The sequence below is a fragment of the Octopus sinensis genome, linkage group LG5, assembly GCF_006345805.1.
Source record: "Octopus sinensis linkage group LG5, ASM634580v1, whole genome shotgun sequence".
NCBI classification, from domain to species: domain Eukaryota; kingdom Metazoa; phylum Mollusca; class Cephalopoda; order Octopoda; family Octopodidae; genus Octopus; species Octopus sinensis.
Window position 1 is genome coordinate 44605829 of NC_043001.1, and position 16075 is coordinate 44621903.

Genomic DNA, 16075 nt, shown 5'->3' on the forward strand with positions numbered 1-16075 from the left:
AAAACAAACAACGAAGTTATAAAACGCAATACAAAAATAAACAAACGAAATAAACAGCCAAAATTAAGCAAAAATAGTAAAAAAAAAGGAAACAATATTAAACGAACCAAAACAAAAAAAAAAGAAAACACTGAATAAATCATCTTTCTCTTTCTTTTCTCTCCTTTGATGTATCTTTAATATTTTAAGGGGGGTGGGTGGGATTTGTTTGTGTCTTGTTAACAGCCCTCCTTCCTTTGCATATTATCTTCGTCATCACTTCAAACATACCTTTATACTGTGTCGTCTGTCTGTTGTCTGTCGTGTGATATAGTTAAATCTGCTTCTTCCCAACAACACACCATTCCCCCCACCACCACTACCACAGAAACCAGTACCCAATCACACCGTGTTATATCGCGTCATATCACATGATATCATATTCTTTTTATTGCTTATTTCACCGCACCACAAACACAACTCACACCCCTAAAGTTTGTCACGCAAACATTAATTTTTGTCTTTTTGTTTCAGTGTGGCTGTGTGGTAAGTAGCTTGCTAACCAACCACATGGTTCCGGGTTCAGTCCCACTGCGTGGCACCTTGGGCAAGTGTCTTCTGCTATAGCCCCGGGCCGACCAATGCCTTGTGAGTGGATTTGGTAGACGGAAACTGAAAGAAGCCCGTCATATATATGTGTGTGCGTGTATGTTTGTGTGTCTGTGTCTGTCCCCCTAGCATTGTTTGACAACCGATGCTGGTGTGTTTACGTCCCCGCCACTTAGCGGTTCGGCAAAAGAGACCGATAGAATAAGTACTGGGCTTACAAAAGAATAAGTCCCGGGGTCAAGTTGCTCGATTAAAGGCGGTGCTCCAGCATGGCCGCAGTCAAATGACTGAAACAAGTAAAAGAGTAAAAGAGAGACACTCTCACACATATTGTATTCATAATTCATGTGAGATTTAGCTGCTGTTTCTAGTAGGGCAAGGGTCTGTTTTTGTAAAGGAAATGGGTAATGTATGTGTGTTTGGATATGTGATGTGTAACTGGACAAAGTTTGTGTGAATAAAGGACGTTTAATTTTTTAGTGTTGGTGCTATTTAGCCCTAGGTCTGTCTTGATCAAGCAAACCTATGAGCAAAGTTACATTTGATGCCATCCTCTCTTTCATTCGAGCATGGTATATCTAGGATTACATTCTATAACCCTTTTATCGGTTTCAGTCACTGGGCTCTGGCCATGCTAGAGCACTGCTTTCGATAGATTTAGTTGATTTTATAAAGCTCCACTAGTTATATTTCAGTCCAGTATGTTTCATCAAAATCTCTTTAGTAAATGGCTTGGTTGGTTACTTATTGATGTAATGACTAACAACCTGATGCAAGCACAAACATAAACTCATATCTAAGGGCGGCGAGCTGGCAGAAACGTTATCACGCCGGGCGAAATGCGTAGCCGTATTTCGTCTGCCGTTACGTTCTGAGTTCAAATTCCGCCGAGGTTGACTTTGCCTTTCATCCTTTCTGGGTCGATAAATTAAATACCAGTTACGCACTGGCGTCGATGTAATCGACTTAATCCGTTTGTCTGTCCTTGTTTGTCCCCTCTGTGTTTAGCCCCTTGTGGGTAGTAAAGAAATACATATCTATATTACCATCATCATCATCATCATTTTTACATCCAAGTTTTCCATGCTAGCATGGGTTAGATGAGTCTTATTGAAAAGGTACTATACAACCAAATATCCCCCCACACACCGTTTTTTTATATGTTTCCACAAGGAGTGAGCTGGTATAAACACATTTCTACTGCCCAATCCCTTATAAATGCATGAACATGCTAAGTCAAACTCATGCATAAGCATATATGCACACACTTGCATGTGTGTATAATTTCTGTTACTATTTAAATTGCTTCTGTCCATAATTTTCTGTCCTGCCTGTATGTTCTTCACTTTTAGTCCCTGTTCGTCCATCACCTCAGTGATATTCAGTATATCACTGACCTAACCATATCAGTAGAATTTAAAGTCTTTGAACTTTAAAAGGACTGAAATTACACTTGAGTCTGGTCTCTCTATAGCCGATGAGAGGCTTTCCATGTTTACTCTTTGGGATCTTTTCGGTTTGAACGGCAGTTTTTAAAAATAATTTCCACGTAACTAAACACTTTTGAACTTTGTATACTGGTAGAATGTGTTTATAAAACATCTTTTTCTCTTGGCTTTATTGAGAAAATTCTATAGTTTGTAAGATATTTGTTGCGGTTTTTTCTGCAATTTCAACCAATCAATGACGTCTATTGAGGTAAAAACATTCTGTGCCGTATGAATGTGTCCCTCGTTTAAGAAACATTGGGTTTATTTACATTTCTGAAGAAAAAAAGATACCCAACCCTAGCCCTAACCCTAAAACAGATTGAAATGCAATAGATCGATACTAGGGTCATAATTATGGGTGACAATTTCATATGACACCGCTAAAAAAAACTGCCGTTCAAACCGAAAAGATCCACTCTTTGTCCTATTCTAATAATCATTTTAATTTCCATTTTGATTTTGCATTACATACATTTAAAACTGATGGGTAGAAGAAAGGGAATTACTTGCTCTATTGTGACCTTTACAAATAAAGGCACCTAAGACCAGGTGATGTTAAACTGAATGACGGATTAAGTCAAAGTGGAGTGGAATTGCTTCACTCTGGAATTGAAACTACGATTGGAGTAGGGGTGATATTACACTGGGATGTAAGAAACAAAATAATAATAAAAAAGACATTAATTTCTGAATGCAAAAGAAATTGAGGGTTGCTTTATATTTGAGATTGTATTGTTGTCAAGTAGAACCAGTAACCAACCTAGAGCAGCCTTTATGTGGTTGTTTAACCTAGAAGAAATAGCAGTCATATTTCCCTCAGATTGTGTCCTGCTGTCTTTAAAAGGAAAGAACATATTAGATAATGTATTCATGTATGTACATAGTATCAAATATAGACTACCCCAGTTAACCTGGGACTAAACAACCTAAACAAGATATTCACACGTCACACACACACGCACACCTTATATTGCTTATTTTCCTTTCCAGTTTTTCTATCTTCCCCCTTCTCTCCTTTTTATCTCTCTCTCTCTTTCACCCCCCCCCCCTTTTTATCTCTATCTCTCTCTCTTTCCCTCCCTTTTTATCTCTATCTCTCTCTTTCACTCCCCTTTTTATCTCTATCTCTCTCTCTTTCACTCCCCTTTTTATCTCTCTCTCTCTCTCTCTCAAAAGTCCTTTCTCCTTTTTTATATACACATTCATACACACTTGCTCTTCCTCCATTTCAACTGTTCTCTCTCTCTCTCTTTCTCTCTCACTCTCTCTCTCTCTCTCTCTCACTCTCTCTCTCTCTCTTTAGCTATATATCTATCTCTTTCTCTCCCCCTCTCAATAATTTATTCACTTCTCTATTGTTCTCATCTCTACTTTTCCAATCTCTCTCTTCATCTCTCTCTCTCAAGAAGCTATCTCTATCCACACTAACCTTGAAACTGTTCTCTATCCTTTTCTATTCACATATTCCCCTCCCGTCCCGTCTGTATTCTCTCTCTCTTTCTCCCTCTTTGTCCCTTGTTCAGCATTGCTGATACCACCCACCCTCTTCATTACAGAGATGTCCCAATCTGAAGCCAAACAAAAGCCATCATCACTACAAAGACTTCAAAAGGAATCTGACATTGTTGGTTGTTGTTGTTGTTGTTAGAAATAGTTTTGTCGTTTTGTTGTTGTTGTTGTTGGTGGTGGTGGTAGTGATGGTAATAGTTGCAGTGGTGGTGTCATTGTTGTGTAGTGGTGAAAGTATTAGGTATGTTGTAGAAATGAGTGTTAGAATGGTAGAATATGATAGTTGCATTGTTGGTAGTGTCGTTGTTGTGGTGGTGGTGGTGGTGGAGGTAGTAGTATTGGCGTTGTTTTTGTTGCTAGTGGTGTCTGTTGTAGTGTTGGTAGTGGTGGTTGTTGTAGTAGATGCAATGGTGAAAATAATGCAATTAGTGAAATAGGCATAGGCTTGGCTGTGCAATTGAGAAGTTTGCTTTCTAACTACATGGTTTCTGGTTCAGTCCCACTCTGTAGTACCTTGGGCAAGTGTTCAAAGCCTCATGAATGGATCTGGTAGACAGAAACTGAAAGAATCCCATCATGTATGTGGTGTGTGTATGTGTGTGTGTACTTATATATGTATGTGTCTTTGTGTTTTTGTTTGTCCTCCACCACTTGACAACTGATGTTAGTTTGTTTATGTTCCTGTAACTTAGTGGTTCAACAGAAAATGTTGATAAAGTACAAGACTTTAATCAGACGTTGTGTATATCCAGGATTATATTATGCAACATGTCCTTCTATTTTAGATGGTAGGCTGTGATATTAGGAAGATTTGGCTGCTATTTCTAGCAGTTGGAGTGTCCATTTAGAGACACCCTAAATATGGTAATTTAACCAGTAGTATGGTAATAGTGATAGTAGCAAACATTGTTGTTGTTTTTGCAAACATTATCATTGTCGATTTTGCTGTCATTGAGCAGACTGCTAATCAAAAGCATTCCAGCCTGGACCATCTTGTCTTTTTTTTTTTTTTTTTTTTAAGAAATAGGGCTACTTTGTTCAGTATTTCTTTCCGTTTTCTTAAGACATTTGGATGTAATTTGAGGGACATCAAGAAGGCCAATGGTCAAAGACATTGCAGTCACATTCACCATCATTGTCATCATCACCATTTTAATGTCCATTTTTCCATGCTTGCATGTGTCAGACAGAGTTTACTGAGGCAGATTTTGTGTGACTGGATTCTGTTCCTGTCACCAACCCATACCTGTTTCCAAGCAAGGTTAATAATTCCCCACTGCCAGACATATTTTTGCAGACTATTTGGAAATGAATGATACTGCTTGTATAACAGTGACACTCATTTACAACAATCACATTACATCAAGACTAACATGCACACACACACACAATAGGCCTGTGTACAATAGGCGTCTTTCAGTTTAAGCTATCAGGTCCATTCACAAGGCTTTGATCTTCTCGGGGTTAAGGTGTCACATAGAGGGATTGAACTCAAAACCATATGTTTGAGGAGTAAACCTCACCACCACACAGCCATGTTTACAACTGCATGTGCTTGTATGTGTATGTGTGTGAGTATACATATACACTCTCACACACACACAAAATATATATATATATATGCATGTATAGACATAGACATACAGGGATATAATGCAAATGTATACATACAGGTGTATGTAAATGAACATTAATATTTATATTATTCTGTTACTGTTTATGTATGTAACACTTTAAAGAAACATCGTAATTATGGAATGGAATCAAAAAACACACCATTTATATTATTCATGAGGCAACTGACTGCTAATCTACCAAACAAAATTGAAGGCAATCTGTTATAAACATAGCATTTATATTATTTATGTTATTTGTAAGACAACTCATGCATAAGTAAATGTTTTAAATTAAGTGTGAAATATATATATTACTGATATATTTTTTCTTAGAATCAACAGCTCAGTAGGGCATTTTTCATTGTTCATTAGGTTTGTAGGTTTAAATACTACCGCTTGTACTTTTGCTATGGAAATAAGGAGGTAGTACAGTATATTAAGGTATTTTAAAAGTGTTACCAATATAGTTGTACTTGTCACATGGTAATATTAACATGTAAGGTGGCAAACTGGCTGGAATGTTAGCCTGTCCAGTAAAATGCTTAACAGCATTTCATTCATCTTTATGTTCTGAATTTAAATGTCACTGGGGTCAGCTTTGCCTTTCATCCTTTCAGGGTCAATAAAATAAGTACCAATTGAACACAGGGGCGAAATGTAATAAACTTACCCTTCTCTCAAAATTGTTGGCCTTGTGTTAAAATTTGAATCCAGTAATGTAGATGAAACCATCATCCTCATCATCATCATCATCATCATCATCATCATCCTCATCTTCATCCTCATCATCACCATCATTCTCATCATCCTCATTATCATCATCATCATCATCATCATCCTCAGCCTTATTTTAATGTCCACTTTTCCACGATTGCATGGATCAGATAGAGTTTATTTGAGACAGATTTTCCTCAACCAGATGCCTTTCCTGTCACCAACCCTCACTAAGTAAGATAATATTTCTCTACAGGCCAGGCATGATCTTGCAGAATAATGGAAATGAATGGCACTGCTTGTATGGTAGTGATAATCATTTTACAATTATGATGTGATGTCAACGCACACACACACACACAGTGCACTTCTTTCAGTTTCTGTCAACTAAATCTACTCACAAGGCTTTGGTTGGCCTGGGGCTATAGTAGAAGACATATATCCAAGGTGCCACACCTGAACCTGTTATCCTCAATTTCTAACCTGCATGATACCTGCATAAAAGCAAAGTTGATTAATAACATTATGCATGATGAAGATCATAGGTTTTAATTCCACAGACCTAGCTACAATAATCACGTTACATTAAAACAAAGAGACACAAACATACACACACACACAATAGGCAATCATGCTATAATTTTGTGTTTAGACCATGTCAAACAAAGTACATTTATATGCAAATATAGAAGCATAACATCTCAAGATGATCGCATGATTTTTCAATCTAAAATGTCGTATTAAAAATGTAAGTATTGAAGGTGAGGTAAAATTGTCCAGAGAAACTGAAGCTTTATAGCAAACAAATTGAAATTGTTGTAGCAAACTGGAATTTCTTGTAATTTTATATAAAAGCAAACTAAATTTAAAACTATAGTAGCAAACTTAAACAAAAACTATTGTTGCAGACTAATGCTAAAACTGTTTTTGCAAACTAAAACCAAACTATTGTTGCAGACTGAAACTAAAATCGTTGTAACAAACTTCAGTTGTAAATAGTATAGTGAACTAAAATACAAATAACAAATAAAATGAAGCTCCCTTTGTTACAAACTGAAACTAAAGCTAATGTAGCCAACTAGTATTGTTGTAGTAAACTGTTTCTATGGCAATGTGTTATTTCAGTCTAATGTTATAAAATTCCTGTATTGTATTTCTACTCTATCATACTACCTCAAAATGTATTTTCCTGAATAAGAAGAGAGATAGCATTGCCCATGAGAACCTTTCAGGCTCCACGTGGATTAGAGGTTAGGTATTAATATGACAGATGTTCAGTAACTGGAAAGAGTCATGGGCAGGAATGGAATCTAGAGACATACAACTGAGGATGTAATTTCAGGAGAAAGGTTGGAGAATATATTTAATACAGGAGTTATCGAAATCAGTTCAGGTAGAAGTTGCATAAAAAGAATGCTTCCTCACTCCCCAACATCAAATTAAAATATATCACCCAAGAATAGGAACAGTTCTTCCACCATGCTTCCACTCAGTTTCTCCCTACCAAATTTTACTTGGAAGACTTTGCTCAACTCATGACTAGTGTAGAAGATACTTGGTTAATGGTACCACACTTTTGATTTGATCTTGTCTTAACTGCAAATTATAGTATTTACTAAATTTAGCATAAATATATAAATTTTTATGATGAATAGATGGATGGATTGACCCTAGTTCTTCATTAGTACTTTGTTGTTGTTTAGTCCCTAGTTATGTTTTTATTTGTTGTTGTTGACTTGCAGCTGTTCAAAAGGACCATTGATGCATTGATCTTATGAGTTTCAGGAGAATGTCTTAAAAGGCCACAGGTTCAGCTCCTTCCTCCATATCAAACAAATGCTAAAAATAAAAGCTCCACCCTGTATCAACCAGACATGTTCTATTTATAATAATCTCCATCTTTTTCTTTTTTATTCAGACAATAAATCTAGAGCTACCATATTGAGTATATCCTTCTTTTTCTAAGACATGAAGGGTATGACTTGCAGTAGATTTGGCTGCTGTTTTAGCAAGTAAACTGTCTGCGAAGCAGTTATAGTCTTGGATAATCATGTGTATTGTTGTTTTTAGCTCTAGGCTAGCTCTGATCAAGTAAGTCTATGATCAATATTATTCCAGTTCCGACCATCCAGAATTTTTGCCCTATGTTATTTATCGAGAATTACATCATCTAGTATGCTGAGGAGGGGGAAGGGGTTATTTTGTTTCTAACTATGGTTGGGTGCAATATAAGGGAGAATCGGTTGTTTTTCAAGCAGGTTAGCAGGCTCTCTAGATAGGTAGTTTCTGCTGTTGTTTATCCCCAGATTGAGTAAAGGTAAAATTTGGAATTTAAGGAAACTAGCAAACTTATCATCAAAGATGTTCCACCCATGACCATTCTCCAGATATAGTGCATGTAGGACTACATTCTCTTACACTCTTTTACTTGTTTCAGTCAATCAACCTCCAGGACTTATTCTTTGTAAGCCTAGTACTTATTCTATCAGTCTCTTTTTGCCGAACCGCTAAGTTACAGGGACGTAAACACACTATTTAATATTGTTGATGATGAGGATGATGGTGATGATCACTTTAAAACAGGAATTTTGTATCATAGAATGCATCATAGGACCAGGGACAGTCTTAGATAGGTTTGTAGCAAAAGGGCTTGCTTAATTTTCAGGTATGATGTATTTAAGTTCCTAACATGTAAATTTACCCCCACTCCCGCTCCCTGCAAAGAAATGAATTTGCCCCTGGTTGAGAATCAACACTGTAGAAGTTTCCTAGCTAGTCCATATCATCAACTCTGGAGGTTGGAAGTAAAGCTAACACCATGGTGAGATTTGAAAACAAATCAGTATAAAAATGTAACTAAATACTGCAAAAGTATTTTGCCCACCACAGCTATGTTTTTTTAATCTTTTACTTGTTTCAGTCATTAGAATGCAGTCATGCTGGGTCACTAGACTGAATTTTTAGTCAAATGAATCAACAACCCCAGTACTTACTTTTTAAGCTTGGTACTTATTCTATCAGTCTCTTTTACTGAACCACTAAGTTATGGGGATGTAAACACCTTTTACTGAATTACTAACTTATGGGAATGTAAACACACCAACACCAGTTGTCAAGTGATGATGGGGGAACAAACACAGACACAAAGACACACACACATAGATATATATACATATATATATATACAATGGGCTTTTAGTTTCCATCTACCAAATCAACTCACAAGGCTTTGGTTAGCCGAAGGCTATAGTAGAAGACACTTGCCCAAGGTGCCACACAGTGGGACTGAACCTGGAACCATGTAATTGGGAAGCAAGCTTCTTACCAAACAGCTACTTTTTTGTTGCTTTTTTTAACTGATTTTCCCACCTTTTAAAGAAGAAATTAACTGAAATTGTGAAAGGTGCTGCTAAAGATGGAATGGGTGGTTCTTATAATGTTTCCACCACATGTGTTCCCCCTCCCTTCTCAATAGCACCGACCAACATGGCTTTTGATTAGATCTTGCTCTTAGAATCTATAATAATGATACCAGGAAACTTTCACAATAACTATATTTACAAGATTGCTTTCTCAGCTAATGTTTTCTTTTACTTCTTTCCTCCTTTCCTTCTTTCTTCTGTTACATCGAATCAGATTGGTTTCAAATGTAGCGTGGAACCATCCTTACAACTTTGGCATCCCCTAAACTGTATTTGAGATTTTCTGATGTAATTATGATGTTTTCAGGGGTTTTTGATTATCTGTCTTTTCTGTTCTTGTTTTTATTATATTTTTAAAATTTTACAGTTATTTACTTGAATTAAGCATGCTTGCGTTCATACTCACATATGTGTGTGTGTGTGAGCATATATACGTACATACATGTATATCATCATTAAATGGTGATATATATATACAGGTATGTATGTGTGTGTGTTTCTATGTATATACATATATATATGTTTATATATTTACATATACATATATATGCATATGTATATATGTACATATATATATGTATATATAAATACATACACACATACATACATACATACATACATACATACATCATACATACATACATGCATACATATATACACACACATGTAAGGACTGTAAAAACATGGTCGTGGCGTCACTGCTGATGTTGTATCATTTGTATTATATCCTCCATTGAGTTTCACAGCCACCAACACCACTGCTACTGCCATCACTAAAAGAAGAAAATAAATATAACACCACTATAATCTCCATCATGCTACCTAACACCACTTCCTTGATTCTGCCACCACTACCACCGCCACCACCACCATGACCCCCCCAACAAGTATTACCTGATTGCTTTCTTTTGATATTGCATTATGTAACTTCAGACATGCAGGCGACTGATGATATTGTTTGCTGGTAGTGGTGGATGGGGTGCGGGGTAGCGTTGGTGAATCAAGTGGTGGAGATGGTTGTGGAGAGGGTAGTAGCAATGGATTTGGTGGTGATGGTGATGGTGGTAGTAGTAGTAGTAGTAGTAGTAGTAGTAGTAGAGTAGTAGTAGTAGTAGTGGTGGTGGTGGTGGTGGTGGTGGTGGTGGTGGTGGTGGTGGTGTGGTGGTGGTGGTGGTAGTAGTAGTAGTAGTGGTGGTGGTTTGTGGTAGCAGTGGTGATGAAGGGATGTCTATAAGGTGGTGGTGGTGGTGGTGTGTTCTTTTTGTGCTGTCTATGAGGTGGAGAAGACCATCTTTTTTTTTTATAGTGCTGATGCTGTTTTTAATTTTTTTTTTAATTTCAGTATTTGTAGTAATGGTGGTGATTGTGTGTTATTGATGTTTATGCTCTCTTATGGGTCGATAAAACAAGCACCAGTTGACCACTGGGGTTCGATGTAATCGACTTACTCATCCCCCAAAATTACTGGCCTTGTGCCAAAATTTGAAACCAGTATTATGTTCTGTTGTTGTTGGTGGTGGTGCTGGTGGTAGTGGCAGGTCTGTCTCTTATCTTCTACTTGTTTCAGTTATTGGACTGCGACCATGCTGAGATACCACCTTAAAACGTTTAGCCAAACAAATCCTATTTTTTACTTTTTTTTTGTTCGGTCTGGTCTGATAATTATTCTATCAGCCTTTTTCTAAACCATGAAGTTAGGTGGATGCCGTTGGATGTCAAGCAGTGCATGGGGGACAAACACAACTACGCACATGCACACACACACATACGTACATGTGTGTGTGTGTGTGTGTGTGTGTATAAAATACTAGGATGAAGGCTACCAGGCTTTAATAATAGGTCACAACATTTGTTTGTGCAGAATGTAACGGTAGACGAAATACCTATTTCTTTACTACCCACAAGGGGCTAAACACGGAGAGAACAAACAAAGACAGACAAATGGATTAAGTCGATTATATCGATCCCAGTGCGTAACTGGTACTTATTTAATCGACCCCAAAGGATGAAAGGCAAAGTCGACCTCAGTGGAATTTGAACTCAGAACGTAACAGTAGATGAAATACCACTAAGCATTTTGCCTGGCGTACTAACATTTTTGCCAGCTCGCCACCTGTTCACACTGTTTCTATCAACCAAATTCACTCACAAGGTGTTTGTTGGCCTGGGACTATGACAGAAGACACTTGCCCAAGGTGTTGTTCAGCGAGACTGAACCTGAAACCGCATGGCTGCAAAGCAAACTTCTTACCACACAACCATGCCCGAAAGACATTCCATCCATGGCCATCCCATTTTCGTTGCTATGTGCAATGAACTCAAAACTACATTATCCAACATGCTCTTTTCCTGAAGCAAAAGGATGACATTTAGGTGCTATCTCTTGCTGGTCGAGTAATCCTATGGAAACTCTGGTAGCAATGATGGTGGCATTTTGATGGCAGTATTGGTAGGAGTGGTTGTGGTGATGGTTTTTTTTATAGTGGTGGTTGAGACAGTGTTGGTGGTGTGGTGTTTGATCTTGGGCGCATGGAGAGGAAGTTCGGTATTGATGATTAGACTAATGTTAGTGTTGTTAGTGTAAGTGGTGGTGGTATCTATTGTGTTGGATGTTGTGTTTGTGTAACACTAGTGTGAAAACTAATGAGGTGGCGGGGGTTGCATATGGTAAGCAGAAGCACACGCAGGGATAGGGGTGAGATAGAAGGTAGTAGTGGTTGTGATGTTGGTAGTGAGGAAGTATGTGTGTGTGTGTAGAAGGGTGTGAAGGTGGGGAGTGTGGTGGAAGGGGGCAAAAATCCCCTCTCTCCCCTGCTCCCTTGCCCTTTCATGAATCATGAAAATAAATATACATATATATAATTTAAAATAGACTGTTGTGTAACAGATAGGAAACAAAAGCCAGCTGTCTTTTTTATTGTTTATTACACTCATCATTGTCATCACCATCATCATCATTATCATTGTTACCATCGTCATCATTATAATCATCAATGTCATTGTTCCTGCTAGTCATCATTGCCGCTGCCACCACCAACAAAAACATCATAACTGCTATCATTATTATCAGTATCACCATTATCACCATGAATACTATGACAACTACCATCATCATTGTCATCATCACCATCATTGTCATAAGCATAACCACCACACATAAGAAGACTTACCCACTCTTCCTCACCAAATGAAGGGTATGGGTCAGTCTTCAGATCTTCATTATAGACTCAGCTGATAGAAAGATAGTTCAGGTCTGTCCCCCACTTACAATAACAGCTGTTCAACATGGCCCCACAAATCAGTAATGCACAGACACTGAACTTAATATAAGGTCATCTTTCAAATATTTCAGATTGGTTTGGCTACTGGTGGTTTCATTATGGTCATGTCTGTAGAGTAATGCCCCATGCAAGTAATATCCCAGTGTTGTAGCATAAGACAAAGAATTTTTGAAAATTGTCCATAATCCAAAACCTGAACATACTCCAGAAGCAAATACATAGACCGTCCCTGTCAGTACCTAGAATTATTCCCTGGCCATTGTCACTCATTGTCTTCATTAATCCACTATAAAATGCAACAGTTGACATTCCTGTAACTTCATTGTTTAGCTGTAGAGTGCAGTGAGCCTCTTGCAATATTCCAGATGCCAATCTGTATTTGACCAAGAATTGTGGCTCAATCAAAGAGATCAACCATGGAAAGACCTGCTCATTATTATCATGGCACGTAAAAAGCACCCACTACACTCATGGAGTGGTTGGCGTTAGGAAGGGCATCCAGCCATAGAAACATTGCCAGATCAGACTGGGCCTGGTGCAGCCTTCTGGCTTCCCAGACCCCAGTTGAACTGTCTAACCCATGCCAGCATGGAAAGAGGACGCTAAACGATGATGATGATGGTGTCACGTAAAAAGCACTCAGTCCACTCTGTGGAGTGGTTTGTGTTAGGAAGGGCATCCAGCCGTAAAAACCATACCAAGACAGACAGCAAAGCATGGTACAGCCTTCTGCCTAACCAGTTCCTGTCAAACTGTCCAACCCTTGTCAGCATGGAAAGCAGACGTTAAATGATGATGATGATGATGGCGACGATGACGATGATGATAAATCTCTGCAAATGTTGTAGCCTCAGTACATCCCTGTACATCATCAATTATGGCATCCCAAGATTTACCTGGAGTTAGTATTGGCAACAGAATGAGTTTGTAGAATGTGTGTGTGTAGGAACACTAGCATTTAAAAAATGGACAGTACTCTTATGTAACTTGCACCCACTATGTGCCTTTGTATGTCTTGCAGCAGCACACCATCTCAAACACATTGACAGTTCTCACTTATTGCAGGTCAATAAGTATTCAAAAATTATTTGGTAATTTCACTTCTTATAGAAGTTTGTTGTGCCTTTTTGCAACTAGTAAAGTTGAGCCAGCAGTAGTTAAGTGCCTTAAGTATGGTTGAACACAGCACAGTACTTACTGATGGTGGAATTATTTGTACTAATGATTGTTTGAGTTGTAAACACAGTTTATTTGGTGTTGTGAATCAATTTCTAGAAAACAACAAAACATCCACTGATGGTGGGGTTCTATATTGTTTGTAGAGTAAATTTTATTTGTCATTTTTTGTTCATTTGGACTTCATACATACCTACAGATATACACAGTCAATGTGTATGTGTGTGTGTGTGTATGTATGTATATGTATGTGTGTGTATATATATATACACACACATGTGTATATGTATATGGATGTATATATGTGTGTGTGTCTGTATGTATGTGTATATGTATATATGTATGAATGTGTATATACATATATATGTGTGTGTGTATATATATGTGTGTGTGTATGTATATATATATATATATATATATTATATATATATATATATTTATTTATTTATTTATTTATATATATATATATATATATTTATTTATTTATATATATATATTATTTATATATTTAAATATATATATATATATATATATATATATATTTATTTATTTATATTTATTTATTTATATATATATATATGGGTGCAAGCATGGCTATGTTGTGAAATGTTTGCTTTCCAACCTCATGGTTCTGGGTTCAGTCTTCTACTATAGCCTCAGGCTGACCAAAGCTTTGTGAGTGGATTTGGTAGTCAGAAACTGAAAGAAGCCCATCGTATATATGTGTGTGTCTTTGTGTCTGTGTTTCTCCCCCACCCTCACCATTACCACCACTGTTTGACAACCAGTGTTGGTGTGCTTACATCCTTGTAATCTAGTGGTTCGGCAAAAGAGACCAATAGAATAAGTACTAGGCATACAAAAATAAGTTCTGAGGTTGATTTGTTTGACTAAAAAACCCTTCAAGGCAGTGCTCCAGTATGGCCAAAATCAAATGACTGAAACAAGTAAAAGTATATATATATATATATATATGTGTGTGTATATAAAGACTATTTTCTTATGTTTATACATGTGAGTGATGTGTGTAACTAATTATTTGTGTTTGTAGCTATCTTTATATCTATCTACCTGTCTGTCTGTCTATCTGTCTATCTAGCTAGCTATGTATTTAACTGTCTGTTTGTCTATATATATATATCTAACTGTATATCTATATGACTAGCTATCTATCAGTCTGTTTACCATTTTCTCCCCCCACCCCGTTATCTAACTAACTATCTGTGTTTGTATCTATAATGGGAAATGTCAAATGTGCCAAATTTGCGTTAAGACTGAGACATAGAAAACACATTTAACAGCTGTCCCAAAATGTCAGAATGGTGTTAGCTTCCTTTGAGGCATGATGTTATTGCCAAAGAGAAACAAACAATGTACAGTGCCATTTTGGATTCATTACCAGAATGGGATAGTCTTTAGAATTAGCTCTTCCAAATTCAAACAGAGTCAGAGAATCAATATACACACAGGAATTATTTTTGAAAACAAAAGAAAAGAAAAAGAAAGAAAGAAAATATGAGAAAATGCAAACAACAATATCTGACAGGGAAAATGGATCTTGATCGTCTGGTTGTTATCATTCTTGGTGCTTAGCCCCAAGTCAGCCCTGATCCTGCAGGTGTATTGTCAAAGATATTCCAGTTGAGATTTCTCTATCTGTTTAACAGTATTTCGGATCACAGTATTTAATGTCTTAACTCTTTTTTCCTTAAAGACAATGATATGTGTGGTTTGAAGGAGATTTAACTGTTATTTCTAGCAACTCAAATGACAATATACGTATTTACTTGTTGGGTTGTGGGTGTTCAGTTTATAAGGTATATGAATTCTTTGTTTTATTTAGTCTTGAGAAATTCCCTTTCTAAATCCAAACATTGTTAGTGAATCAAACAATATTTTTCTGTAAATAACAAGGAAAGAAAATGAGACTTTTAAAATACATTAATACTGTTGTTTTATTTTGACGGTCTTCTAAATCCAAAAGCAATCCAAATTATGTTTCTTTAAAAAAAACACAAATATCCATTTAACATTACTAGCATCAATTTGATGTAGCACATCAGCCCTACATCTCAAACTCCCTACAATGTACAATACCACTTTTCAGTGAAAGTTTTAGCAACTTTCATAAAAATTCATAATCCTTTCATAAAAATACTTAACTTTGACAAGAAAATATTTTTTGTGAAATTGATAAAAGTTCCTATCTACTGGTTCTTCGGGAAAATTTTGCAAAACAAGACAGTTTTCACACCCTAGAATGTATATTTTAGGAAATA

The 16075-nt window shown here is 36.8% G+C and overlaps 1 protein-coding gene across 2 annotated transcripts in view; it reads left to right on the forward strand.

The window, feature by feature from the left end:
- The window catches only part of LOC115212076 (plexin-A4-like), a 129326-nt gene that overhangs the window by 33087 nt on the left and 80164 nt on the right, over nt 1–16075 (forward strand). The window contains exon 1 of one of the 2 annotated variants that reach the window (XM_036503373.1): nt 12759–12775. The exons of the other annotated variant lie outside the window; for it this stretch is intronic. The gene's annotated coding sequence lies outside the window, so the exon portion shown is untranslated. Of the gene's footprint in view, nt 1–12758; nt 12776–16075 lie in introns of those variants that run through there. 2 annotated transcript variants of the gene reach the window in all.